This window comes from Rhincodon typus, chromosome 5 (genome assembly GCF_021869965.1).
Source record: "Rhincodon typus isolate 14 chromosome 5, sRhiTyp1.1, whole genome shotgun sequence".
Classification (NCBI taxonomy): Eukaryota; Metazoa; Chordata; class Chondrichthyes; order Orectolobiformes; family Rhincodontidae; genus Rhincodon; species Rhincodon typus.
Window position 1 is genome coordinate 52,530,095 of NC_063336.1, and position 28,000 is coordinate 52,558,094.

At 40.5% G+C, this 28,000-nt stretch overlaps 1 long non-coding RNA gene across 1 annotated transcript; it reads left to right on the forward strand.

Annotated features, from left to right (window-relative positions):
- The first annotated feature begins 1,411 nt into the window (after positions 1 to 1,411).
- Positions 1,412 to 27,971, forward strand: LOC125483210. The gene is made up of 4 exons (XR_007262173.1): positions 1,412 to 1,496; positions 19,009 to 19,053; positions 26,869 to 26,912; positions 27,656 to 27,971. It is a non-coding gene; the product is annotated as an uncharacterized LOC125483210 (long non-coding RNA).
- Positions 27,972 to 28,000: the final 29 nt, after the last annotated feature.

Genomic DNA, 28,000 nt, shown 5'->3' on the forward strand with positions numbered 1-28,000 from the left:
AAGGTCTGAGGCATTGCCAAGAGCTGCTCTACTCCTCCCAACAGTTCCCACTATTCAGAGGGTCACGGACAGTGTGAATGATTCAATTATACTCTACATGACAGTCTGCACATTTGGTGCCTGGGAGTAAACAGAAGTGGCCTGAGTATTGAGCAGAGCTGGTTTATGCCTATACAGCCCACTCATCCATGGGTTATTCTCCACATATCTCTTCTTTGGATGGAACCCAGTCCTTTCCATGGACCATCTCCTTGGAATCACCACCAAGTTTGATGGGAAGAGCCAGGTCAAAGAATAGATAACTAAGCATCACATGAGGCTCGGCCATGCATTCAAGTTGGCATCCGATAGGACTGAGAGAAAAGCACTTAGAAGAATAACCATGAACAGTCACAAGGCTGACAGGACTGACCTTCTAACTGGCACAAGGTTATACCTCTGAAATCAGAACACGTATGAATAAAATATAGGATATGTGGGATCCTAAACCCAACAGAGTCATCAGGCAGCTAGAAACAGAGGACCACACCTATGTTGTTAAACCAACAGCTGAGGCCAACATTAGATAATGGTTCACAGAGAGGAGTTACTAGAGGCCAGGTGGATGATGTGGAAGCAAGCAGCTCAATCAGCTTTGTAGCAAGACCTGAAGTATTGATGTGTTATGACTGAAATGAAGTGTAGTTCAATAGCAGAGAGGAACCCTGGAATAACCTACATATTGTATATCCAGGGGGTGCAGCCAGTGTAACGGGGTTACTCCTGTCCTGGAAGTTGGTGCAGGGATGATTTTCAGAGTTCAGAAACTGAAGCAACTAGTAACGCCAGACATATGACACCCCTGGAGACCTGGCCATCATAGGCCCCTAAATAGGTTATCCATTACAGAGCCTGGATACCTTTGAAGATGTCAACACAGATAAGGTTGAAAAGTTCCTCTCAAAAAAATGGTAGACAAACAGGAAACTGGAAGAACACAGCAAGCCAGGCAGCATCTGGAGGAAAGGAGAAGTCAACGTTTCAGGTATTACCCTTTGTTGACTTTTCCTTTCCTCCAGATGCTGCCTGGCTCGCTGTGTTTTTCCAGCTTCCTGTTTGTCTACCTTGGATTCCAGCATCTGCAGTTTTTTTGTCTCCTCACAAAAAAAATGTTGGCTAGCACCTTATTCCTTAGCATTTGTCCAGATCAGTAATTCAAGGAGAGACTGCTGCCACAAATGTGAAACTAAGCATTCTTGCCATCGTGGTGCAATTGAACTTGCTCATCACGCAACTGCTTGCTATGTCCAGTTGCTGGGACAGCAAGTTTCAAGCTGGGACATGTGGAGTGACCCTCACCAACAGGTGGCAATGGTGAGGGAGGGCGCTAAGCAAGGCAACTAGAGGGTTCAAATGTACCCTCTTGGGAAGAGTCAGTGTCTTTAGTACAAGGATACCAGATGGGGAGATGGGATCAGGCAGGCAAAGGATTTCTTTGACCAAAGGCTTAAGTCCATGTAGGTATTGTGTCTTTGTTGCTTCATCTCATATTCCCTTCACATTTGTAATGATAAGATGACAGTAGAATAAGGAATCCTTACTTGGGCCTTTGGTGTGTACAAATCTTTTGTCATACAATGGTTTAGCACCAAATAGAAATTTTTTAAAAAGGGTAAAGTTATGGAGTTGCATGCTGTTAGATTCTTAAGTTCATGTTTTATATCAAAGCCACATAAACATTGTTGCTGTGCACAACTTTCCTACCTTTATCATTATTGTTTTCTTGCTCGCAACCAGTTATGTAACAATGAATGGGAAGACATAAATTGATGCCAAGTAGTGCAAGGTTGTGAAAGAAAGGCTTGGATATTTATATGACTATCTTAGGAACTTGTATGATGGTAGGATGAAGAAGACTAGGAAGAGCATTCTGAACAAGTGTCACTGAGCCCAAAATATTGTCTCTGCTTTCACTCCACAGCTGCTGCCAGACCTGTCAAATTTCTCCAGCTTTCACTGTTTTTGTTTCAGATTTCCAATATCCACAGTTCTTTGTTTTCTTTTAAGGAAGAAAAGATTGGCTTTCGCATGTGGATGTTGGATGTATGTCAGGTGGAGCCAAACACTGGCATCTGCCCAGTAATATAGAAAATGACTCAGGTGTAGCCTGTCCACAACAAGCAGGGCAGACCCAACCTGGGAAAAAATTAACTCAGCAATCTCTTCTCCATTATTCACAAAGTGATAGAAGATAGTGCCAACAGTGCTATCAAGTGACACTTGCACAGCAATGACCTGCTCATTGACAGCAATGGTGAGGGAGGGTGCTAAGCAAGGCAACTAGAGGATTCAAATGTACTCTCTCAGGAAAAGTCAATGTCTTTAGTACAAGGACACTAGATGGGGAGATGGATTAGGCAGGCAAAGGATTTCTTTGACCAAAGGCTTATTAAGCCCATTTAGGTATTTTATTCTGCCATGGTCGCACAGCTTCAACAAATTTCAAGAAGCTCAACATCATCACAAAATCCTGTCAAAATCTTGGAACTTGTTCCCAAATAACAATGTAGGTCTACCTACACCACATGTGCTTCAATTAGCACCACTGCCCAATTATGAATGGAAAATAATTCCTTGCCTAGCCACTGAAGTGCACATTCTGAGAAAAGAAATAAAAAATGCAGAAGTCAGCAAGTTGAAGCCAGCTGCCAATCTACTCCCTCAATATTTCACCTCACAGCCAAACTCTGTCTTCACCGTCATTAAAATTGTCCTTTAAAAGTGAAATGTCAGAATTACTAAAATTCCAAAACGTTTGCACTTGGTGCAAATAATGGTAATCTTTCTTCCTTATGACTGGCATCATTGTTATTTTGTGTGATTGGAACACACACAAATCACAAAATCCTTCCCCTGGCGTCTAAAGCAGTAACATTCTGCAGATTGCATTTAAGTAAACAGAGATTTAATATGTTTTGTTGATTTGTTGATACGACAGTCATACAAGCAAAGTATTTTATTTGAATGTCTTTATTAAGAATGTTTTCTTATTTGTACCCTATTATTGCAGTCCCTGGCCATTGTCAACAGAAGCCATTTTAAATCTCACCAGTAATCAAATCGCTGGGTTACATCAACAGGTTCTCTTTTGATCTTTCTCAATTAATGACTTAAAGTATTATATTGTTTGAGGGTATAACTTAAAAATAAACAAAGGTGAGTGTCTTCAGTGATGAATCAATCAGTTGTGTCTGTCCTGCCACATCAAGAAAGCTTTATTGTCCATGAGTAGCATACTATATGGTGTAGTATTCAGATAAGTGCGAACTGATTGAGGTGTCAAGAAGTGTTGAATGCTTATTGTACGTGCACTTTATCCTTTCAATCAACACTCTTGTCTATAAACCTAAATGAAATTTTCTTTGCAGTGAAAGCATGAGAATCAATTAACTATTAAATACCTAAGCAAAACATCGTGGATGCTGGGAATTTGAAAAGGAAACAAAAGTGCTGGAAATATTCAGCAGGTCAGGCAGTGTTTGTGCGAGAGAGAAAAACAGAGTTAAGGGGTTGGATTTTCAAAGGGCCTCAGAGATGTCTGTACCAGCAATTTTCCACCACCAGCTGACTGACCGGTCTGCTGCCATGGTTGTGCTTCAGGAGGCAGTAGTGGGTGAAAACTAGCTGCCCTCCTACAACAGGTAGCTAATTCCCCTAATTAATTTGCCTATTGAGACAAATGGTCTGGAATCTTCCAGCGAGCAGCTGCCTCTGGCTGAGGTCAATGTACAGTCAATGATTTGATGTGGCCTGTTCACAGCAGACTAAGACACCATTGATGTCTTAATGATTATAGCCCACTCCCCCAACCTTATGGCAGATGGCTATAGCTATGGACTGATAGTGAGGCTACCCCTCCACAATCGTAGTCTGACCACTTTTTCTCTTTAACATTTGAAATCTCTTATAAAGAGCTTCCCCCTCTGGTGGCCTGCATTTTTCCCACCTACATTAGCAGTTCCCTCCTCTAACATTAATGATCTAGCGATAATACTGCTAGGCCATCAGCTCCCTCAAACGAGCATTTCTCTGCTATCATCCCAAATATGCCTTGTTAACTATCTACCATGCCCCATGACACCATTCTCATCCAATGCTAACTCTATTCTCACACTCTCCATAGTTGAAAAACATTGCCACTACCACAATATCCCAGCATTCCTGCTGCTGGAGCCATCTTGGAACCCCTGCCACCTGCCAGTCAAGCACTGGCATTACCCAGTTGCCTTTCACCAACAACATAATGACATAGCAGTCACAAACCAGCACTTCTCAAGGTGAGTAGCTGACAGGTTCTTGCACATACAAATGCACATTCATACACCTGTAGGTGCTTAAATACCAGGCTATGCCATATCCGATCTTATAAGGGTCCCTAATTTTGCGCTACACTTTCCCAAATGCCCTGTATATCCCAGCATCTTATCAGTACAAAGAGGCAAGCCTTCAAAAGATTTACTTTCATTTATAAATACCACAAGCAAACAGAAATTAAACAAACATAAGCTGCAATTGTCTCTCAGAACACAAACTGCCTGCATGTTGAGCACTAACAGTTTTATAGTCAATGATTGATTACTGCACACAGCTCTCATTTTCTGGCATCAGCTGTCCATTAAGTCCTACCTAGCTTATGGCACCTCATATTGCTGTAATCTATCACTATGAGGTGATGTACCTTCTTCTTGGAAAACTGCTCCTGCTCCCCCTGTTCCTCAGCTTCCAGCAAAGTGCTTCATTGCCTGCTCCAATTATGTGGAGCACAGCACGCCAGGATGATGAGCACACTGTCCAGACTGTACTGCAAGGACTAATGGGATGGCTCCAAGCAGTAGAACCTTATCTTCAGGAGGGCAATCGTATACTTCACAATAGTCCTCCTCAAAGAATGGACATCCTCCTTACAATTCAATCCAGTTTTGTGACATCAGTAAACTGAAAAATGTTGAATTTGGTTCCTTCATCCAGGTCATTTGTATTTATCATGAATAGTGGGGCTCAAACACTGATCCTTGTGATAACCCACTAGTCACAGCCTGCCACTCAGATAAAAACCCATTTATTCCCACACTCTGTTTTCTGCCCGTCAATTAATTCTCTATCCATGCCAATATATTATCCCCTTGTCCCATGTGCTTTAACTTTGCCCATACGAAGGGTCTTATCAAAATCTTTCTGAAAATCCAAATATGCTATATCCACTTGTTCTCCTTTATCTATTCTATTAGTTGCATCCTTAAGAAGCTCTGCTAGATTTGTGATGCATAATTTGCCTTTCATTAACGTATACTGGTTTGACTAATCCCATTAACATTTTTCAATATTCTGTTATTATGTCTTTTATAATAGCATTTTCCCCAACATCACACTCCACAAGTTCCTCTGCTGAAATAGTAATACTGATGACTGCCTATCAACCACATCCTCCCACAGCATCCTAAATCCTCCCATGAACGAGTAGCTCTCTCTCTCGCTCGCTCTCTCTCTCACCTCCACCCCATATATCAAATTTTCCCTCTTCTGTCTTTGTACCTTTTGTATCCCAGGCTGCTGCCTCTAATCTCCAGCGTTGAATTCACCTATCACCTCCTTGCTGCAAGTGTCCTCTAATACACACCCATGACATTCATTCCAGCAACTTCATTCTTTATTCATTCATTCGTTCATTCATGGGATGAGGGCATCGCTGGCCAGGCAGCATTTATTGCCCATCCCTAATTGCCCAGAGGGCAGTTAACAGTCAACCACATTGCTGTGGGTCTGGAGTCACATGTAGACCAGATAAGGATAAGCAGTTTCCTTCCCTAAAGGACATTAGTGAACCAGATGGGTTTTTCCTGACAATCAACACTGGATTCATAGTCGTCAGTAGACTCTTAATTCCAGATATTTATTGAATTCAAATTCCACCATCTGCCGTGGTGATATTCGAACCCAGGTCCTCAGAATGTTATCTGGGTCTCTGGATTAACAGTCCAGTGACAAAACCACTAGGGCGTTGCCTCCCCAATAGGACATCACAGGACCCCCCCAGGACTGACCATTGCTGTGCCTCCTGACTGAATCGGACAGAGTGATGACTGACCACCCGTAAACACTCCTTTTGCAACTCCTTGGCTGATGATCTGTGAATCCCCTAACTCTTCAGGATTGACTGTGGCCCGCTCCCTGGATAGTAGTGAGACTGACCACATGACGCTGACAGCCCTAAGCCAGCAACTGACTGTGCCCAAGCCCCTGGACTGCCCTTGATTGATTATACCAGCAACCTCTGATTGATAGCAGCGCACCTCGACTCAACTGATGGCTGTTTCCTTTCTTACTTCAGACAAGGCCATGAGCTGCTGCATATGCAGTGCGCTTACCACGCAGGCTACTGGCACATACTGAAGGTATTAGTTTGACATAGCATGGTGCCATACAGCAACAGGTCAAGCTTTTTGATTGATGTCTGCTGACGAGCATGACAAGCTACCTGGCTTTGTGACCGCATTAAACAGCAAGGCAAGACATGCAGGTCTTTAAAATATCACTGATGGAGGAAAGTGCTGAAAGAAAAAAAAACAAGGCAATGCAAGAATGTTGTAAATGCAGGTAGGTACAAACTGTGAGTGCGAAGAAAGCAAGCGAGCAGCGCTGAAATGCAACTTGGTCCAATTTGTGACCTGGGTGCCCATGTCCCTTTATGCAAAGTGTCCTTCAACAGCATTGCATAGAAAGGGGTGCTGGTGCACTCCAAAGTCCACCATTAATGTGCAAAACAGCTATAAATTGTTTGGAGATATATCATTCACAATGATATGGAGAGGCTGGCATGTTTCAAGTGCCAGTGAATATAGGGTGCATACAGTTGTAGCTCATGTGGTGTACTCTGAGATATTGGGTGCCTGTTGGAGCTCCAAAAGGAAGTAACAAGCTGGAGTTACCAGCTGCCCACTTGGACTTTCATGTGAGGAATTCTCAACATTTAGTTTCTATCTGCAGTAGCATGGGGAACCTACACATTAATGAAGTGAGATTAGATGGTAATGGGGGTGATAATGAGCAATTACCCCCATTAATAAGCCTCTTCCCTCTCACTAATGAGAATCTCATCTTGACATCCAGCACTTAAGGCACCTTTTTGTTCTTGACATTAAGAAAGGCCTTGCTCGACCTCCCACATGATTCTTCCTAACTTTTCACCATAACCAACTTAATTCAGGGCCTGGGAAGATTGCCCTGTAAAAATCAACTTTCATTTGAAGATCCATAACTTACGTTTAATTACAAAAACGTTTAAAGCTGAGAACCGGTCAAGGTGAACAGACTTCAATCTGATCAATATTCGACCAATGCAAATATTTAAACTCTTGCATTGCTTACATTAGACGCATGAAAGAGAAAATATTTCTTGTGCCATTATTTGAGAACTAAGCTCACCCTTTTTGCCCAATATGTAATTTTAAAGTTATTCTTACTTAAAGTGTCAAAATGTTATCTTGTCATAATCTGGATGCAAACAGGACTGTCAAGTTTGCACCCTCAGAGAAATTGACTGATGAAAGGTAGAAAAGTAGGTTGCAACAATAATTCCACAAGAAATGAGAGGAGAACTGGTGAAGGAGAAATCTTAAGAGAAATTTGAAAGGCTTATTTTCTTGGAACATTACAAATTTTGGATAGACACGCTTACATGTGCAGTGGTGGAGTGAGCAATTGTGTTTCTGTTAAGTGTGATGTTGACAGCCAAACCTGGTGAATGAGACTGTCTGCAGCTACCCCACATGAGTCGTCAATACATGCTGCAGCTGGTTACTGTTGCGGTGACTGACCAGCTGGCACTGGGCACTTCCTCCTGTGATGCCAAGGATCCTGACAGGCTGTATCATACTTGACTGCTTCAAAGTCATATACATACTGTTGAGATGCCTGAAATAAAGGCTGAAGTAAAGCAGGAGACAGTTAAACATCTTGAAGTAAGTAGCTGATCTCCCACAGAATTGGAGAGTCGGAGGGTGTGCCATTAGCAAAATAATGTTGTCACAAGGACTACGGATTTGCAATGCTGCAATTAGGTAGACTTTTGTATTTAGGCAGTATGTTTACAGGGGACCTGGAATTGTATCTAATAGAATTGGAATTGGAGTTGGCAATAATATTGGGGATCCAGGTTCAGGTAACATTGGGGGTGGGGCCAAGGAGGAGGCTAAACAGTGCCAGAATTAGACGGAGCTATGGAGAGCTACAAGGTCTAGAACACTGGGATGTGAATTTGAGTAATGCTGGATTTGTGGACCGCAGTTCTTGATCAGGAAGCATGGACAATTGTCAGATAGAATCATGGAATTACGGTATCCCTATGGTGTGGAAGCAAGTCATTTTGTCTGGGATGCCACTGTGCTGGAAAATAAGAAGGTCCACAGTAATGGAAGGTCTTTGGAATAGATAGCATGGGAATTCCATGGTGTGGTAGCATCGGGAAGGCAGGTCCTCAGGTAATCCTACCATTATTGCAAGACCTGACTCATTTTCAGCCTGCAGCTGGGAAATTTAAAAAAACAATTTTTAAGCTGTTTTACTGTATTTGGTGATTGCATACTGTCATATAATAGGAAAAGATGGTAATTGAGTGGCTTTTCATACTTGAAACATGCTTAAGAATTCATATGCCTACGTACAAATGACATCCAGGACAGCTGGGGAATATAGCAGTGATATCATAAAGGAATAGAGAGGTATTGGTGACATTTTCAACCATTTATCCATGATTTTTGAAGTCTTCTGAAAGAAGATTTTCACTTCACCTCTAATGGTACATTACTGCCAGGAAGCATAAAAGTTATAAGGAGTGGGTATCAAAAGCAAGGTTTTCTTTTTGTTCTTTCTGGGACATAGGCATTTCTGGCAAACTCAGTATTCTTGCCCATCCCAAATTGCCCTTGAGAGCAAAAAGAACCAATCACATTGATGTGGATCTGCAGTCATATGCAGCAGACCAGACAAGGCAGTGTCAGCAGATTTCCCTCTCTACATAAGAGATGGATTTTTACAATTGAAGGTGGTTTCATAGTTAGCATTAGCAAGACTAGATTTCAACTCAGGTTTTTATTTTTTTAATTCATTAAAGGTAAATGCCACCAGTTGCTTTGCTGGGATTTGATACCCTGGTGCAAGGATTAGCCTGGATCACTGCGTCACATATGTGCCTGTATGTAGAAGTGACAGAGTTGGTACAAACCTATTGACAGTAGCAGGACAAAGGAAACCTCACACTTATCTAAACTAACCTCATTTACCACTCCCAGGCCCATCAGCCCATCTGATCAAGGTCCCATTATACTCTGAGGTCACCTTCTTCACTGTATACTACACCATCTATTTTGGTGTTGTCTGCAAACTTATTAACCATACCTCCTATATTCACATTCAAATCATTTACATAAATGACAGAAGGCAGTGGACCCAATGGTTAGGTCACTTTTGGAATACTGTGTGCAATTCTGGTCTCCCTGCTACAGGAAAGATGTTGTGAAGCTTGGAAGGGTGCAGAAAAGATTTACAAGGATGTTGTCGGAATTTGAGGGTTTGAGCTATAGGGAGATGCTGAATAGGCTGAGGTATTTTTTTCCCTGGAGCATCGGAGGATGAAGGGTAACTTTGTAGAAGTTTATAAAATCATGAGGGGCATGGATAGGATGAGTGGTCAAGGTCTTTTCCCCTAGAAGGCATAGGTTTAAGGTGAGAGGGCACAGATTTAAAAGCCACCTAAGGGGTAATTTTTTCACGCTGAGGGTGGTCCGTGTATGGAATGAGCTGCAGGAGGTCGTGGAGGAGGCTGGTAAATTTGCAACATTTAAAAGACATCTGGATGGGAATATGAATAGGAATGTTTAGAGGGATATGGACCAAATGCTGGCAAATGGGGCTAGATTAATGTAGAATATCTAGTCAGGATGGACAAGTTGGAACAAAGAGTCTCTTTCCATGCTGTACATCTCTATGACTCTAAAATAGTTCCCAGCATGTCAAAGTCAACAATAGGCTTTCCTCAAATATGCAATGGAGCATTCTGAAGTTATGCCTTAATGGTTCTACCGATTTACTTTGCCTGTGCTCCTCAAAGAGAATACAAACTTCAAATATCCAAAATTAATTTACTTTGATCATTTCATAACTATTTTTTCTAACCATTTAACTGAGGTTGTCAGCAGTATCTGCCATCACTAGGTTTGAGAGAAGTAACATTGAATGTAAAGAAAGAGGTCAATAATCCAGAGAATGCTATAATTCACAGGTTTCCCTGGAGGTATTGGGATCACAAGTTAAGCCAATTATGATCTTGACCTTTTTCAATATCATAACCAAAAATATTTGAATTTGAAAGTTGGCCGAGAATACATGCATGTGAGGGCAGACTCCTCTGTAGTCTCACTCGTATAGAGAATTAAATAGACAGTGATGAAAGAAAGATACAAGTGAACTAAAATAGAATTTAAAAAAAACTATCCAAACCATTGGCTGTAATCATGAATAATGTACTGAACAACATACTTTGAAAAACATGTTATATAAGTATTTGAAAGGTACCTGTCAGTGAACTGATGAGCTAGCTCCCCTTTCTGGGCCACTACCTTTGGGATAACAGAGTAGCAACACAGTGTGAAGTGTGGTTCATGGTTAGTAGCATGTGAAGTGATTTGCAGCTAGGGATTAAGTATGACATCAAAGTTTGAGCATTGCAAAATTATTACAGGAGCGAGCACCTCCACTTTTTATTAATTTGTGGGAAGTGGGCATCTCTCATGGCATGCTGGACCAGTATTTATTGGCCATCCGTAGGTGGCCTTGAGAAGGTGATAGTGAACTGCCTTCTTGAGCCACTGCAGTCCTTTTCTGTAGGTACACCTGCAATACAGTTAGGGAGAGAATTCCAGGTTTTTGACCCAGTGACACTGAAGGGATGACAATATATTTCCAAGTCAGGGTGGTGAGTGGCTTGGAGGCAAGATTGGAAATGGAGCTTTTCCCATTCTTTCTGCTGCCCTGTCATTTTAGATAGTGGTGGTCATGGGTTTAGAAGGTAGTATCTAAAAATCCATGGTGAATTTCTGCAGGGCATCTTGCAGATGGTACACACTAGTGCTACTGAGCATTAGTGGTGGAGAGAATGGGTGTTCGTGGATGTGGTGACAATCAAGTGGGCTGCTTTATCCAGGATAGTATCAACTTCTTGAGTGTTGTTGGAGCTGTACCCATCCAGGCAAGTGGGGAGTATTCCATTACACTCCTGACTTGTGCCTTATAGATGGTGGGCAGGCTTTGAAGGGTCAGGAGGTGAGTTACTCACTACAGAATTCAAAGCCTCTAACCTGTTCTTGTAGCCATTGTGTTTATATGGCTAATCTAGTTCAGTTTCTGCTCAGGAAAAGCACCAGCATATTGCTAGTGAAGATCCAATTATGGCAATATTATTGAATGTCAAGGGACAATGCAGATGGCCATTGTCTGATACATGTCTGGTGCATATGTTACTCATCGCTTGTCAAGCCAAGCCTGGCTATTATCCACGTTTTGCTGTTTTTGGACATGGGCTGCTTCAGTTTCTGAGGAGTTGTGAATAGTGCTGGACTCTTGCAATCGTCGGTGAACATCCCCACTTCTGAACTTGTGATGGAGGGAAGATCATTGATGAAGCAACTTAGGATGGTCGGACCTTTTGACTGAAAATTGTTGAAAACATTTCAGTCCTTTCTTTGCAGCGGTCTTCACCATTTTTGAGGATGAGGATATTTATGAAGTCTCTTTGCCAGTGAGTTGTTTAATTGTCTACCACCATTCATGACGGGATATGGAAGGAGTGCAAGTTTAGATCTGATCCATTGTTTGTGGAATCTATCAACTGATGTTGTGCTATTCGGCATGAAAGTGGTTCTGTTTTGTAGCTTCACCTTGCTGAATATGTTGGAAGTACCAAAATACAGTGAAAAGTGTTGTTTTGCATTCTTCACAGGCAGATCGTACCACACATACTGCATCAGGGAGCAAAACAGAGTGCAGAATAAAGTGTTACAGCCTCAGAGAGAGAGATCAACATTAACATTTGAGAGGTCCATTTTACATCTTCTGCATGCAGATACGTGAGGATGAAGTTAAATATTTTTTACCTCTGTCGGTTCCCTCAATACTTGCTGCAGATCTAATCTGGCAGCTATGTCCTTTAGGACTCGACCAACTCACTAAGTAGTGATGCCGTTGAGCCACTCTTGGTGCTGGACAGAGTACATTCTGCACCCGTGTCACCCTCGATGCTTCCTCCAAGCATGCTCAATACGCCGAGCAGGAGGCAGTACATAATAGTCAGCGGGAGGTCTCCTTGCCCATGTCTGACCTGATGCCATGAGACTTCATGGCATTTCAAGCTGTGTGTTTCTGATGATTACGGAGCTCTGGCCAAAAGAAAAATATCTCCTCTTCTCGACACTGCTTCTTTTCCCCATCATCTTAAATTTAACTGAAAAACTTTTCTGGACTATTTTAAGTGCAGCGAGTAATATTTCAGCAATTGACCATTGCTTAGGCTGCTTCACGGCAGGACACACAGTTGAAGCATATGCAGTGTACATATTGTAAATTGCAGCCTAGCTACATCTTAAGACTCTTATTTGTATAAGCAACAGACTTTCTGCCTGAAACAAGACTGCAATATTTTCATATAGCAATTGCAGTATTGGCCCAGTAATCCAGAAACTTGGATTGATGGTGCAGGAACAGGTGTTCAAATCCGACCACAGCAGCAAGGGAATATAAATTAAATAAACTTTGAATAAAATGCTAGTATAAGTAATGGAAACCATGTAACCATAGTCATAAAAACCAATCTGGTTTACAAATGTTCTTTAAGGCAGGAAATCTGCCATCCTTAGACCATTTCTGGTTTATAGCAATGTGGTTGACTCTTTACTGGCCTCTGAAACAAGCCACTCAGCTATATCTAACAGTTAGACACAAGAAGATGAAGTGAATCATAGAATCCATTCAGCCCATCAAATCCAACTGACTGCCTAAAGAGCATCCCACCCAGACCCACCCCATCCCTGTAACCCTGCATTTCCCATGGCTAACCCACCCAGCCTGCATATCCCTGGACACTATGGGCAATTTAGCACAGCCAAACCAGCTAACCCGCACCTGTCTGGGTCGTGGGAGGAAACCTAAGCTCCCAGAGGAAACCCAGGCAGACTCAGGCAGAACATGCAAACTCCACACAGACAGTATTTGAGGGTGGAATTGAACCCGAGTCTCTGGCGCTGTGAGGTAGTAGTGCTAATCACTGAGCATCCGTGTCACCCAAGTGAAGATTTATATGACTCATATCAGAAATATCTGGATGTGCAGGTAAGGAAAGGATGTATAGGCTGAGTCCCTTTTCTTTTGAAAACTTTTCATTGCAAAATTGCTTAAAATTTTGGAAAAGTTTGATACAGTGGAAACAGGGGGAATGTTACTTTTTGTGAGGAGACATGTAAGTAAATGTTATCAATGCAAGACAGTTACCAAAAAATGCAAGAGGGAATTCAGAAGATACAACAGTACAGGTGCTACAGTTTCTAAAGCCAGCTCACTCCAGCCGTCTTGGGCAATTAAGGATAGGCAACAAAATACTCACCTTGCCAATGACACTCGCATCTCATGAATGATTTGAACCCATGAAAAATTGCTCTGTCTCATTATTGTGGTGGTCGACCTGTCATCCCTTATCCTTACCTTGGTCTCCCCTTTTCCTTATTATTTTGATTCAAATTTAGTATTCAGAGAATCCTGCACTGTCAGAGGTGCAGTCTTTTAAAAGAATTGTCAAACTGAGCCCCTCCCCGCCCCCCACTTAAACTTGATTGATGGCAAAGATCCCATGGCACCATTTCAAAAAGAAGCAGGGGAATTTTATCTGTCCTTCCAATATTTATCCCTTAAGCAACATCAATGAAACAAATTACCTGGTTATTCTTGCATTGCTGTTATATGAGTCTGCTGTGTACAGATTGGCTGTTGCATTTCCTGCACCTGAAAAGGACTTTATTGGTTGCAAAATGATTTGAAAAGACTATTGGCCATGAAAAATACTAGAATTGCAAGCTCTTCTTTTCTCCTACAAGATTCTTTACAATCCCCATGTGATTCATTCAAAGTTTTCATTGTTCAATGCCTTTCCACATCTATTACTGCATTATTTTAGCTTGAGATATTGTCCCTTGTCTCTCCCTTCAGCCTCATCCTTAGGGATTTTAACATAGATAGCACCCATGTCAAACAGTAATGATTTCCAACAAGAGAGAGTTCATTCGTTTCTCCTTAACCGTCAACAACATTTCTATAATTAAATTCTCTCTACCAATTCTTACAAGATTCAAGTCAGGAGTGAGATGAATGATTCACCACTCACCTGGATAAGGGCTGGTGTAACAACAACTCGAGCTGCTTGACGCCATCCAGGACACAGCAGTTTGCTTGATTGATACCCTTGATATTGGACTGAATATCCATTCTCTCTAACATTAGACAATGTGCCTTTCAATCCATCCTAGCAAACCTATTTTGACAGCATCCCCCAGCCTCATGCTGTCTTTCCCCAGAGAGAATAAGAATATCTATGTCCTGGGCATTACCAAGCTCTCCACCGAATCAAGCAGCATCCCTGACTTGAACATATATCACAATTCCTTCTTTAATATTGGATCAATGCTGTGCAATGCCCTACCTTATTTCATTGTGGAAGCACCATCATTACAAGGACTACCACAGTTTACAAATGACTGCACCATTGTCTTGTGGCAATGGAGTTAGACAGTAAATGTAACTTTGTAAGCATTGGCTATGTTATGAGGTCAAATAAAAATAAATCAACAATCATTTGGATGCAAAAACAAACCAGTAGCCAACTTTTTTCAATCATCCGACATTCATTCTCACCAACCTTCTTCTGAAGGCCTAAGAACATAATAAATAAGAACAGGAGGAGTATTCAGCACTTCAAACCTGCCCCATCATTCAGTAGGATCATGGCTGATCTATCTCAGGCCTCAACTTCTCTTTCATGCCCATTCCTCGTAGCCCTCAACTCCTGATATTTCAATAATGTGCGTACCTCTTCTTTCAATACTTCCATTTATTGAGCCTCCACAACTGTCCAGGGTAGAGAATGTCAAATATTCCCTACCCTCTGGGAGAAGGAATTCCCTTGCATTATAGCTTTAAATTGAATGTCCCCTTATTCTGTAACTATTTCCCCAAGTTCAAGACTCCCCCATTAGCGGAAACTTGACAAATACCCTGTCAAGCCCTTTCAGAATTTGCATGCTTCAGTAATAACACCCTCATTCTTCTAAAATCTAATGAATAAAGGCCGAAACCATTCAATCATTCTAGACAAGTCAACCTCTTCATCCCAGGAATCAGCCTAGTGATTCTCTTTTGAACTGCCTCCAATGTCAATAAATCCTTTTTTAAACGATGGGGACCAAAACTGTACACAGCACTCCAGGCTACTCACCAACACCCTGTGCAATTGTAACAAGAGTTCCCTATTTTAAACTCCAAAGTCTAGCAATAAAGATTAAAATTCCACTTGCTTCTTATTTGCTGTGCTTGCTTCCTAACCTTTTTTGTGTGTCATGCACAAGAGCATCCAGATCCCTTTGTACTGCAACTTTTTTAGATTTGTCGCCATTTAAGTTATAGCTTGCCTTTTGACTCTTCCTAACAAAATAATGACCTCACACTTTCTGACGTTTACCCTACTCACTCAATCCATTTCCTTGCAGATTCCTTATGGCCTAACAAAGAGCTAATGGATATTTTTCCTCATTGTTGGTCCATGTAATCAATGTGGAGAATCAGAATAACCAATTTGTTCCCTGCTTTGAGTTGTCATTGCCTGTAAAAAAGAAACAGTCAATACAACTGGTCAGGGGCTGTAATGAGCATCCCTCCTCCATGGCAAAAGAGGCAGTAAGGATAATTATATAACCTGTGCTATCCTATCAGGAGTTTGGTTAGCTCAGTTGGCTGGACAGCTAGTTGCAATGCAGTGATGCTAACAGTATGATTTAATTCCTGCTCCAACTGAAGTTATCATGAAGGATTCTCCTTCTCAACCTCTCCCCTTGCCTAAAGCATAGTGACACCCAGGTTAAACCACCACCAGTCATTTCCTTAACGAGAGAACAGCGCTATGGTCTGCTAACACGATGGCAACTTTACCTTGCTATTTATTTGTGGCAGCTTGCAAATGAAACAGAGAGGAAAGGAGTATTTGGCAGTAAAGGCCAGCACCTGTTAATGGATATATTGTGAATTGAAGTTGCTACAAAAGCTAAAATTGACCATCTATTTACTACATAGGTCTACAAATATCCTAAAGTTGCAAAGAATACTTGATACTAAATGTATTTGCTATGCCATTTAGGAACATAAGAACACAAATAGATCATTCAGCCTTAGCCCGTTTTGGCATTCAATTCAATCATATTTGTATCATTATTCCTCCATATCTCATGCTACCCTTACCTAAAAAAGAGTGTTTAAGATGAAGTCGACCAGCTTCCAAAGTCAAAGAGTAGAAACTAAGTCCGTGAAATGATCTCTTAATTTGAATCTTTAAGCCAGGATATAATTTTATAAGAAATGAAAGAACTGTGGATGCTGTAACAAAAACAGAAGTTGCTGGAAAATCTCAGTAGGTCTGGCAGCATCTGTTAAGAAAAAATCAGAGTTAATGTTTCAGGTCTGTTGACTCTTCCTCAGAATTTTATAAGTCTGTGTTGTATCCAATAACGTTCAATTGTTCTGTGTTTGATTATGCAAGTCTACTTCCTATTGATGTTCACAGTGCTTGACTGGTTATGCTTCGGTATGGATTCAGAGAAAACTTAAGCACAACTTAGCAAGGCCTGGAAACTAATCCTAAAGCATAGAGTAGACATTTTGAGGTATTATAAAGAAAACCTCTTATTTACGTACAAACATCTGTTGTCTCTGGAGAAATAAAATATAAACACACACATCTAGATTTTAATAAAATTTTCCTGAGGCTTGGTGTCCAAAGCTAAATGTTATTTCCCAAAAAAAACCTATCCAAGGCTCCGTACAACTGAACCATCATTTCCTCAATTATGTTTTCTTGCCCCTCATAATAAAAGCTGACATTCCGTTAGATACATTGATTACTTTTTATAACAGTGCATTATCTTTGTGTTCTGCAGGCATGGATACCGACAATCCTTTGCTCTATGACATCTGCTTGTTTTGTGTAATGTAACAATATTTTGATTTGTTTTTCTCACATCCAAAGTCAATGGATCATCTCACATATCCAATTTTGAACTCCATCTGCCATGGTTTTTTCAATTCAAATGGTCTGCCTGCGTCCTTTCTAACTTCCTACTCCCATTTGCACAACTTATTGTACCTTCTGACGAAGGTTATCTTCATTTGCATCAAATCACTGAGCATCCACACATTTTGTTTTCACTGAGGTCCTGCATAAGAGATTGACATGTAAACTTAAAGCGCATAGGATTGAGGGTAATGTACTGACATGATAGAAAAGTGGATGGATTGAGGCAGGAATCAAAAGAGTATAAATAAGTGGGTCATTTTCCAAGTGGCAGCTAGTGACTAGTGGGATACCACAGGGATCAGTGTTTGGACCCCAGCTATTCACAATACATATTAATGATTTAGATGAAGGAACTAAATGTAATATCTCTAAGTTTGCAGATGACATAAAGCTGAGTGGGAATGTGAAAAGTGAGGAGGATGCAGAGATGCTGCTGCGTAACTTGGACAAGTTGAGTGAGTGGGCAAATATATTGCAAATAAATAAATATGATGTAACCAAATGTGAGGTTATACACTTTGGTAGCAAAGACAGCAAAGCAGATTTTTTTTTTGAATGGCAATAAAATGTGAAAAAGTGACTGCATCGAGATCTGGGTGTCTTTGTACACCAATTGCTGACAGTAAGCATGCCAGTATAGCAGGCAGTGAAGGGAAATGGTATGTTAGCCTTCATAGTGAGAGATCCAAGTACAGGAGTAGTACAGTAGCTGCAATTGTACATGTGAGACCACACCTGGAACACTGTGTGCAATTTTGGTTTCCTTATTTGAGGAAGGATGTTCTGGCTATGGAATGAGTATAACAAAAGCTTACCAAATTGATCCCTGGGTTAGCAGGATTGATGTATGAAGAGAGACCGGAACAGTTAGGATTATATTCACTAAAGTTTACACAAATGAGGGGATCTCATAGAAACCTATAAATATACCATCTGGATGAGATAGAGTAAACAAAGGAAGGATGTTCCTGATGGAGGAAGAGTCTAGAACCGGGGTCATAGTCTAAGGATATGGGGTAGGCCATTTAGGATTAAAATGATGAGAAATTTCATCATCCCAGAGAGTGATGACCTTGTGGAATTCTGTGCAATGTTTGCAAGAAGCAGTTAGGCATATTTTTGGGGTTGAAGCGTTCAAAGGATAAGGAGAGAATGTCGGTATAAGATATTGTGTTGGATGATCAGCCAAGATCTTACTTAATGGCAGAGCAGGCTCAAACAGTTGAATGACCTACTCATGCTCCTATTTTCAATGTTTCTCTGAACATAGTGATCTTCCACATAAATAAGTATATGTGAGTAGAAAAAACCTACCCTATTTTGACATGAGTTTATGAAAGAGTGGCAACAAAGAAAAGGTTTCTCTAGTGAAAGTTTTAGGGGTGTATCAGGCCTTCCTTGACTGTAAAAACACTTTATGATTAATCTTTGTGTTTACACTAATCAAGATAAATGTGTTAAACTTAATTATTTAGTGAACAGTCATTCTTAAAAGCAAAGAATGTGCTAACATCACAGTAGACTCTAAATTGGTACCCTTCATTTCTCTGTTAGAGATATGGCTGTACTAAGTTGCTTTTATGCATTTTCAGATTCCTGGGAGTATGTCTACGATCCATACCCTCAGCCAGAGAAAGGTACTGCTTGGAATGACCTTTGCTGAAACTAATGATAAAACGTGAATTATATAGTCATCCTGCTGCCTATTGATATGTTCATAAGTAATCTATTAAGATATAAAGTAAATAAAAGCTCTTTTTTAAGAAGAGTGTCCCAAATAACATTTACCATTATGGAGTCATGGATTTATAAATGTAGCCCCGCTTTGTCATTGATTTGAAACAATCTTCAGTAAATGGGCCATGGCTGTCATTACCATATTTGGCTTTTGCCTCAGGGATGTATGATTCAGACTGAATTGACATATCTGAAGGGTCCTTTGGGCTGGTAGGCTGCACTGATGAGCTGCAGTGAATTTAACGCTCAGGTCTCATTAAAATTTGCTAGGTGAGGTACACAGCATCAAACAATCTGTTTCAACTCACTGGGCTGAGGACTCAAGACCAAGGCAGGGGATCTATCGATAAAAGTTTTCAAAATCACGAGGGATCTACACGGATTAGATAGAGAGAAACTGTTTGAAGTGGCTAAAGGGTCAAGTACATAGACTTAAAAACATTGTCAAAAGAATCAAAGGCAACAAGTGGAGAAGTTTTGCATGCAGCAAGTGGTTACAATCTGAATGTACCACTTGAAATGGTGTTGGCAACAGATTTGGTCATGTCTTTCAAATGGAAATTGAATAAGCACCTGAGGATATGTTCAAGTTAGATAGTTTCTAATACGCTAATCACTACACTAGAAACACATTCTGTCAGTGGTTGTTTTGTCATGTTGCTCATCAAGGGCCTTGTATACTTGAGGACAAATAGAGTGCTTGTGCCTGGAATCGTTGGAAAAATGGCAGACATCAAAGTGGGAATTAGCTACTTGAGATCTACAATGAAGGCATAAGTTGGAACAGGCACTGAGTGAGCTCTCTAGCTTATTATCTACAGTAGAGGTCAAAATTAAAGAAACCTCTGTAAAGTTTAAAGTAACATTGCATGACTCACACCTGACTTGCCAAAGCCTGACCATCATCTACAAGGCACAAATCAAGAGTGTGACTGAATTCTCCCCATTTATCTGGATAGGTGCAGCTCTGACAATACTCAAGAAACTTGACAACATTTAGGACGAATAACCTGTTTGATCAATACACATCCTTCATGATTGACACAGTGACAGCAGCATATACCATCTACAAGATGCACTGCAGCAACTCACAAAGAGTGCTTCAACAACAGCTTCCAAACCAATAACCTCTACTGCATAGAAGGACAAGGGATAGCAGATACATGGGACCACTATCACCTACAAATTCTCCACCAATCCACACACCATCCTGACTTGAAAATATATTACTATTTCTTCATTATCACTGGGTCAAAATCCTGAAATTTGTTTCCTAACAGTGTTATACCAATACCACATAGATTGCAGTGGTTCAAGAAGCCAGTTCAGCACCAGCAATAAATGTTGACCTAGTCAGTGAGGTGCACTACTTGTAAATGAATATGAGGGAAAAAAAGACATTGTGAGCGCAGAGCAATTCAGCTTGTGGTGCTGAGGCAGATCAGAAGCTTTTGAGTATTGATTCTAAATAACATTGGATATGTTTGACATTCTTATTATACGTTACCAGGTTTTTTTTCCACAATTAATTGCGTTGTTTTACCTGTAAAACATATCAGATATAGGGTTAAAAAGTTCATGTTTTACCCTTTTTTTGTTGCTTTTATTATACAAATACATTTTTAAACTTCCATCACAGCATTTATAATTCCTGATAATGATTTCTCTCTGTTGTCATGCCACAAGTCTTTTCACATCATTGAGAAAGACTTCCAGATAGTCAGCAGAGACACACACTGAATGACCTGTCTGCTGTCAATCAGGAAAATACCTTTGGGTATAATATGCCTGTGCCTGACTCTAAAATATGACATGGTTTGCTATAATCAGAAATGAGGCCGCCTTTCATTGCATTCTGACGGTTGTAGTCAGCAGAATTGGCACTGGTTGGAGCAGTTGAACTCTGGGAGTTGAAATATATTAAATATTGTGACAATGATTGCAGTGGGTATCTTACGAACTCCATCAGCAGCCAAAAACACAGGACTCTAGAGGGAAACATTTTTTTTAAAACAACTGTGAAAGGATGTTATGTGAGGTTATTTTGAATTATGTAGCTTTTCAATGTGCTTTATAGGTGTCAGCTTTTGTACAAAATGGCAACTGAAAGTAGTTGCAAAATGTTGTTGACTGATTGGCAATTTTGTTTTCAACTTGCATGTCGTTTTATGGTTGATTCTGGATTATTTACACTGGTAGTTACTGCACTGCTTCAGTTCATTGGTATTTCTGCACGATCAGTTTGAACTCTGAGTGAACAGAAGAGTGACATCAGCCAGTTGGATGTACATCTAACATATATTTGCATGTGAAAAATATTCACATGTGATTAGCCAAGATATTTGCATACAGACTGCTGAAAATTTTACATCATTAGTGATTAAAACTGATGTGGCACTTTGTAAAAGAAATTAAAAGTAGAGTTTTAGTTTTCTAAGTCATCACTCTAAATACCTTTCAGACATAAGCGATCAATCTATTCTGCTGTAGCTATCATCAAGGTCCTTGACTTGTTTGATCAGCTGCTTGCATGCCAACTCTGTTAATAACACTTAGTGCTTATTTGACAGTAAATACACCTGCTACAGGATGGACCTTTTCTCAGACCAACATTGAAATGTAAACTAAAAACTTAAATTTGTCCAAATTTGTCTGTTTCTGATTTATTTTATCAGATTGACACCATTTAATTTTTACATTTTAAACAAATGACTGAATGAATGTGCAGTTGGTCAAAATTCCCTTTTGCATTCAGATGATGCCCTAATTCTTTCTATTCTACATGAATACAGAGTTCAAGATACCCATGGCTCAGTCTCTACTGTTAGGCAGATATAGAAATTCCAGTGTAGCAATATTGATCAATCAACAAATATCAGCAAATCTGGTCATTCTGTCATTGCTGTTTGTGGGATCTTGTGCATATTAGCTGTCTTGTTCCAACAAAAGTCTGCAAAGTGTTTTAGGATAGCGTGTGACTATCATTCTGTTTATAATTAAGGCCAGAATTTCCCCTTTGGAGCAGGAATTGTGAATTAAGATTTTTCTTTAGTTGTGATTTCACCTCCACCCTGCCAGTGCCCACTCTCAACTTCCATGCTGGGTGATAGTGATAGGCAGCAGTAGAGGAAGGGTTTCACTTGAACCAGGCCTAAGTCAGGAACAGAGGTAGATAAATGCAAAGGTGCATCGTGTATAAGCCCAGCCTCTGATCTCAGGGACATCAGCCCAGTTCTCCATGCCTTTCAACATCCACCCCCACCCATCCCTCAATGCCTCCTCCATAACCACACATTCCTATGTCCCCTATCCCCTATACCCCATCTATCTTCTCCTTACCACTGCATCTTCATGGCTACTCACCCAATATCCATTATGGAGATAGTGCATGATTCCTTTAATAACATTGAAATCCCCCACACAAAGTACATTTTGTGCCCTTGCCATCCTCAGTGCTTCCTCTAAGTGTTGTTCAAAACGGAGGAGTACTGATTCATCAGCTGAGGGAGGATGGTACGTAGTAATCAGCAGGAGGTTTCCTTGCCCATGTTTAACCTGAAGCCATGAGACTCCCAGGGCAACTTCCCCTTGATTGTATACCACTGTGCCACCACCTCTGTCAAGTCTGTCCTGCCAGTGGGACAGAACATATCCAGGGATGGTGATGGTGGTGTTTGGGACCTTGTCTGTAGGTATGATTCCATGAGTATGACTATGTCAGGCTGTTGCTTGACTAGTCTGTGAGACAGCTCTCCTAATTTTGGCACTAGTCCCCAAATAATAGTAAGGAGGACCCTATAGGGTCGACAGGGCTGTTTCTGTCGTTGTCTTTTCTGGTGCCTAGGTTAATGCCAAGCGATCTGTCTAGTTTCATTTCTTTGAGACTGCTCCATCCTACCACCTACCATTCCTGGAGCAACTTGCCATTCACCAGAGATCCGAAAAATGACAGACATCCTTGGCACCAGCACCATATTTAAAACGCCATTGAGTACTGGATAATTACTGTCAGCCTGGAGATGCAGATTCTGACGTCTGCCCTGGGCATGTCAGACAGGTGGAAATCTGCTCTTTGTTGGTGGGCACTGCCCTGGTCCTCTGTCTGGACTTCGTCTTCCAGCAGTGGAAGCCACAACACCTGATATGCCAGCCTGAAATGAAGTTGCTCTGGGGTTGAAGCAATCTCAGCCGTCTGGAGGAATGCCCAGCACTGCAGAAAGAAGGTCAACATTCTACTTCACAGTGCCAGTGTAAATGCCACCACATCTCTCCAATTTGTCACACTCACTTGATCTCTGCTACTGTACCCACCTCCACCATGCTCTAATACTTTTGCTAATGTGTGCAACATCTTCTCCACTCAACCTCACCCATCTCAAACAGTGACACTAACACTGCATGCCCTCTGTGTTGCCGATTCACTTGCTCAGGACACTTCCCTTTCTGCATTAACAGTAATAGCTGTGCCGCCCACTTTAATCTTATATAATTCCTGTCTCTATCTTATTACAGGAGCAAAACAGCCCAAAGTAGGGCAAAAAGACTCAAAATGGGTGATGCGCTGCCCTTCTATCAGCTACTCACCCATTGGGAGCAGACGATCCTTACTCTGGCTGCCCATCCAGGATTTGGAATGGTATCAGAGGCTGCCCTTGACTAACTGCGCCAAGACCTTCAGAGCAAAGGCTGTCTCCTTTGACTGGACTGAGGCTGCTCAAAACCATAGTAAGCTTCCTGACTTTGCTTCTGTGCTAAATGGCACAACAAGACAGCAGAAACATGCGCAAGGTATTTTTGACAAAGGGGGAAATGCGCAAAAAGGTGTGGCAATACAAGGCAGGGATGCTGCCAGCATGAGGTAGGCTCAGAGTGGTTAAGTGCTATAACAGAGAGTGAAGAGGCCAGAGATGTAGCCTGGTCCAGTCCATGAGTTGGATGTGTGTCCCTGGGCGCAAAGTATCCTTGCAGCAGCATTACAATAATACTTGCTGGTTCAGACTGCGGTGCAGCATTGAAGTGCAGAAATGTCCTGTAACTGGATCAAAGATGTGCCATGAGATTTCACAGAGGCTGACACATGTCAGGTGCCACTGTCCATGGATGTGTGCTGCATGCAGCCATTGCCAAAGATGGCATGCCTGAGATGCTGGTGCCCAGTGTTCAAGTTGAAGTTCTTTTGGAGCAAATAACCAATTTATCCTGCTCTGGTTTCCATGTCAAGTTTTCTTAATGGCTAGTTTGCATTGTTAGTTTGGTCAGATTGCAACCCCTGGTGTGTTGATTGTTCACAGGTTGTTTTACAAGCAACAATGTGCATCAGTTGGGAACTCACTGCTGCCTAGTGAGGATCCCACCATACTGTTTGGGAAAAGTCTTCAAGATGTTGCACGATGATCTCAATGTTGAGATAGGCCTTGACAAATATCTCGCCTGATTCTACCATTCATCTCACTATCCCTCATGTCCTTCAACACCTAATAAGACTGCACCCTATGTCTCCTGGTTCTAAACTCACCAACCACGAGAAATATCCTATTTGCATCCATCCTGTCACATGTAAGAACTCCCTGCCAAAATGAACTTGTAAAATACAATGAAATAAACTCTCATTCTTTGAAACTCTCTGGAAGTTTCCTCAATCTTTCCGCATAGGACAATCCTTCTATTCTATGGATTAATCTGGTGAACTTGCATTGTACTCGTTCTATGGTAAGTCTAACACCCCTTAGGTAAGGAGACCAAAACTGTACACAGTACACCAGATCTGGTAACATATTGCTGTATACAATTGCAGCAAGGCATATTTACTCTTGTACTCAAATCAGCTGCAATGAAGGCAAATGTGTCATTTCTCTTGCTAATTACTTACTCATGGACAGGATAGCTAAGTCCCTTTGGACATCAACATTTGCCGACTAACCATAATTAATGAAATACTTGTTTTTTTTACCAAAGTAGATAACTTTACACTTTTTTGCATTAGTTTCCATCTGCCATGTTCTTTCCTATTAATTTAGTCCTTTTCAAGTCTCCGTACATCCTCTGTACAGCATACATTCCTACGCAGGTTTGCGTTATTGGCTAATTTGGAAATATTACATTTGGTCCCCATATCCAAATCATTAAATAAATTGTGAACAGTTGTGGTCCTAGCACTGATTCTGTGGCATCCTACACATAATAGCCTGTAATCCTGAGAATGACCCATTTATTCCAACTCTCTGCTTTGTCTGTCAATTCCATCCATACCAGTATATTACCCCCAGTACAATATGCACTAATTTTGTTTACTAACCTTTTTTGTGAAACTTTATCAAAAGCCTTATGAAAATTCAAATACACCACATCCATTAATTTTCCTTTATCTGTGCTAAAAGCAACATTATCAAAAGAAACAGAAGTCTGAATCTGTCATCAGTAAAATATATTGTAACCAACCATAAGTGATCCAGGGAGAAACCCTATTACCCATAGCTTATATGGAATGTGACTTTGGCTGTAGGCCCACATTTTGACCATATGTGAATATTTCTTTTTTTATGACTTTCATTCTGGCTAGAGTTGTTTTATGATAATATTCTGTAAGGTTTTATACTTTTTCCAGGCTATTAAGTGTGTGTTGATGGGTGATATTTTTCTAGTTGCATATATATGTGCACTATAAACCTTTTGTTAACAACTTTTGCATTTTGCTTGTCTAGGTTTTTTGTGAGCTGGCTGGCTCCTTTCTAATACTGAGCTGTATACAGTCTAATCTATATAATAAGCAATGTCGGTTTTGTTTCAAATTCAAACTGTTGTGACCAGTGGAGCAATGGGCAAGGAATCAGTCCATTCCTCCCAACTTGGTCATAACACAAGCAAACATAATGAGATTCTATTGTGCAACTGTGTCAACAGAACCTCCAGAGATGAATAAATTAAAAGCTTTCAATTTGTGGAACAACTCGCTATTTGAACAGAAAGCTGGACTATAAACAAAGAACGTAATTTAGTCAGCTATCTCAAATCTTAACACGTTTGAGCTGCTAATCAAAGTAAATATGAAAGCACAGAGTCCAATTTACATGTTAAAATCTGAATTTCAATATTGTTGAATGCAGAGGAGCATTTCATCCACTGGAAAATGTATTTTAATGTATTTGAACACTTTTACAATGCTGGTCAATTTTAACGGTCAAAATACCTTTTAAGAAGAAAGAGCTATCATCAATCATTGCATTCGAAACATTCACAAAGTATCGCACAACATTGAATTATTACGTGACGTTGAATAGCAAAGAACAAATTAAACTTACCTTTCAGAAAGTGCGTGACTTGAGAACAGGATCTCCCTGGTGTTTCATGATTCCTAAACACAGACCTCTTCCCCATTTCAAAAAAGAATCTGACATGGTTCTCATGAAATTCAGAAACCCACCCAAATTGCTGAAAATCTCACATTCAGTGGCAGCAATATGGCAGTCCCAATGTCAGTTTGCATGCACTCAAAGGTAACACAATTCCTGCAGCAAGCAAATGACAGGCATCAGGAACAAGGTTGCAAATTCATATGTTCAGTACCACAACTTCCATTTCCATTCTGCAGGTTTTCTTCAAATCAGGGTCGTAAAATTCAGTCCTTGGAAAATTTATTTTTGCCCTTTGAAAATCAATGTCTATCCTGTTTTTTTTTGTAATGATCCCAATTAAAAGGTTATTTTTTTCACTTTCAGATGGATGAATCCACCAACCCAGAGGATTAAACACTCTGATATGTGTATGTACGATATATCTGCTTAATACTATTCTTTTTATTGATTTATTTAGCACATATTTGATTGTTTCATTTAATCTCTCTAATCCATAATATCTGTAGTGCAGAATTCTGACACTTGCCAACAAACAGCAACCATTCTCGAACACAGAAACTAGGGTTCCTTGGATGATGACATCCTGTTACTAGTATGAACAGGCCATCTGCTGAAAAGACACATGACTATCCCAACTGGAAAGGTTTCCATTCAATAATGAACAGGTGGTATCTAAAACCAGGAATGTTATCACAGATGTCTGTGCCAATTGCCAGAGCAGTTCCCATGACTTTTATCCTTGGCAGCTTGGAATTTAACAGGAAGATTATGGATTTTATGGTTATTGGGTACACCATATCACAGATATCATAATGTCGCACACATTTGGCATATTAAAAATTATGTTCAGATGTTTACATTTCACAGGGATTAGATCAGAATGCAGCCAAATATGTCAAAGCCAATAACTTATTCAATCTGTCATAGAACTAGAACAGAGGTGGCCTACTCTTCCTCAGGGGTTAGTTGAACCAAGTGCTGGACAGTTTTTTTTCTAGATACTAGTCAATTTTTCCATTAACCCATTTCTCTCAGCAATTCTGACTTTTTTTTAACTTTCCATTTACATCATTTTATTTTTGTGAGAATGCATTCAATTTGGATTATTATTTGCTGTGCTAAATAGGATTTTTCTTTTTTTCATTTCCAGCATTCATCAAAAGAAAAACACTTTCGAACCATTCTGTACCTTAGGCAGTTTGTATAATACCCTTTCAGCTCTTGGATCTGGATTCAAGTTTAATCCATATTGATGGCATTTGATCGAATGAATTTGTGGATGCAAGATCATAGAGACAAACTACACATACTTCACCACTAATTTTTCAATACTTGATACCACTTACAGAACATATTTAAGCAGCTGGTTTAGAAAATAGAAGTATGTTCTTTAGAGCCAGGTATAATGATGTCAGGAATGGTATCCTCTGCATGTTATAACATAGATTAAAATGTCTATTAGTTCATTAAGTGCATGTGATTTTTTGACACATTG